At 41.0% G+C, this 2,327-nt stretch overlaps 1 pseudogene; it reads left to right on the forward strand.

Moving 5' to 3' along the window:
* LOC111971784 (harmonin-like) overlaps nt 1-2,327 on the forward strand; it is a 35,537-nt pseudogene that overhangs the window by 7,456 nt on the left and 25,754 nt on the right.

Consider the following 2,327-nt stretch of genomic DNA (forward strand, 5'->3'; position numbering starts at 1 on the left):
CATTTTGCCCCTGAACAAGGCAGTTAACCCACTGTTCCTAGGCCGTCATTGAAAATAAGAATTTGTTCTTAACTGACTTGCCTAGTTAAATAAAGATAAGATAACATACTGTAGTTATTCCCCTCAGCCAGCGCGACAGATGTGCCACACTTCCATTAGCTCAGTAACCAGTGACACAAATTGACACACCGCTACTGAGGTGACACAGCCATCCTGTCTGGCATCTGGAGAAAAAAACTATCCTGAGACATCCTTACCCAGTGAGCACAAAATATGCAATTTCAATGTCCATTCAACAACATATTTTGCTCATAGGGTACCCAGTATGGAGGGCGGAGGGGTTGTTGTCAGACATCTGAAGAGAAGCAAACACACAATGCGAAACATAACACTCAGAGAAATGTAGCSACACACTCTGTCACAACCCATAAAAAATGATGGTCGTTGTAACGTCTGACCTCTGTGTGACCTCCAGATGGGAGATGAGATTGTACGCATCAATGGATACTCCATTTCTTCCTGTGTCCACGAGGAAGTCATCAACCTCATCAAGACCAAGAAGACCGTGTCGCTCAAAGTCAGGCGTAAGTTCACCCAACTCATTCAGGGCATATCCCAATAATGTACCTATCTTTATGTCATCTAAGTAATTAGACTTCATTTTCAATTTCTGTCTCTTTGCTTCTTTTCTCTGTGCAGAGGTTGGAATGATACCAGTGAAGAGGTAGGGCTGTTTCTCTCTTGGTTGGTGTTGTATTTGACAACTTTCTGTTTTAGCAAAGACGAGATGAGATGTGAGAGTAATAAAACAACAAACTATATATTCTGGATAAGGGGCATCCGGGGAGCATGTTTTATGCATTTCATGTGTCAGGCGTCCCTCACAAAACAGGTTTTCAACCGACCTCAAGGTATCATCCTGGTTAAATAAAGGTTAAATATATACATAAATGAATATAGAATTAGATTTCTGTTCTTCTCCAGTTCCACAGAGGAGCCTCTGAAGTGGCAGTTTGTGGACCAGTTTGTGTCTGAGTCTGGGGTGAGAATGAGATTCATATTCTTTTAGATGAAATATTCTCTCATATTCTTTATTCCTTTGGCCCTTCTTCATTCCCATTGTTGTAATTTAATAAACACTCTTATCCAGAACAACCTAAAAATAAATAGAGGGCAGAAAATAACATACTGTAATGCAACCAAGCACAATTTTCTATCTCTCTCTCTCTCTCTCTCTCTCTCTCTCTCTCTCTCTCAGAAGAAAAGCAGTGTGGCAGGCCTGGTGTCCATGGGAGGCAAGGAGATCAGGGAGAAGAAGGTGTTCCTGAGCTTGGTGGGCACCAAGGGCATGGGCATCAGCATCTCCAGTGGCCCCACACAGCAGCCTGGTATCTACGTCAGTAACGTCAAACCTGGCTCCCTCGCTGCTGAAGTAGGACTACAGGTAAGAGTTTGGCCCKGTTTAGCRTACTGTAAACCACTATGAAATGAACATCTAGAAATGTATCATGATGATCACCTGTGCATAATAAACTCATAGTGTTTTGTCAAGATCCATGAGAAATCTTACTGGCTAGGAATTGTTTTCTGAACCATGTCTGAGTGTTTATGTGAGAAGATCTCATCTAGCTTAGTCCTAGTATKCCACAATGTCCCAATGTGAATTCCAATAAAGTGCTGAAATGTGTGTGTTGCTACATGGTTGGTATTGCGAGTTGTATTGTGTTTTGTGTTGGTAGATTGGTGACCAGATTGTCGAGGTGAACAGGGTGGAATTCACTAATCTGGACCACAAAGAGGTAGGACACACAAAATGCAAACAAAGGTTTGATACCTCCAGAATACAGTTTTGCTTGGTAAATAATACATTTGCTTGGTAAATAATATACTTTTGTGTTTACTGCTTAGTAAAGTTTTTTCTGTATTGTGTCTGCAGGCTGTCAGAGTTCTGAAGAGCAGCAGGAGTCTAACCATYACAGTTCTTTCTGGTGCTGTAAGTACACCGTCAACTGCTACGAATAGTGCTTCCTTATAGGAATAGTCCACTCAAAAACTGTCTTTTGATATTTTTTTAATTAGTCCAATGTTGATACAGTCCCAAAAATGTTTTTATGTCAGCAGTTTTCAATATATAGCACTTTCAAGAAGCAAAGTGAAGAATGCGACATCATCATGAAGACGCAATTCCACAACTTATCTGCAGCAGCATACCCCAAACAACTTACTATACCCCTAACGACTTACTATACCCCAAACAACTTACTATACCCCTAACGACTTACTATACCCATAATGACTTACTATACCCCTAACGACTTACTATACCC

Source organism: Salvelinus sp. IW2-2015, linkage group LG13, assembly GCF_002910315.2.
Source record: "Salvelinus sp. IW2-2015 linkage group LG13, ASM291031v2, whole genome shotgun sequence".
Taxonomy (NCBI): domain Eukaryota; kingdom Metazoa; phylum Chordata; class Actinopteri; order Salmoniformes; family Salmonidae; genus Salvelinus; species Salvelinus sp. IW2-2015.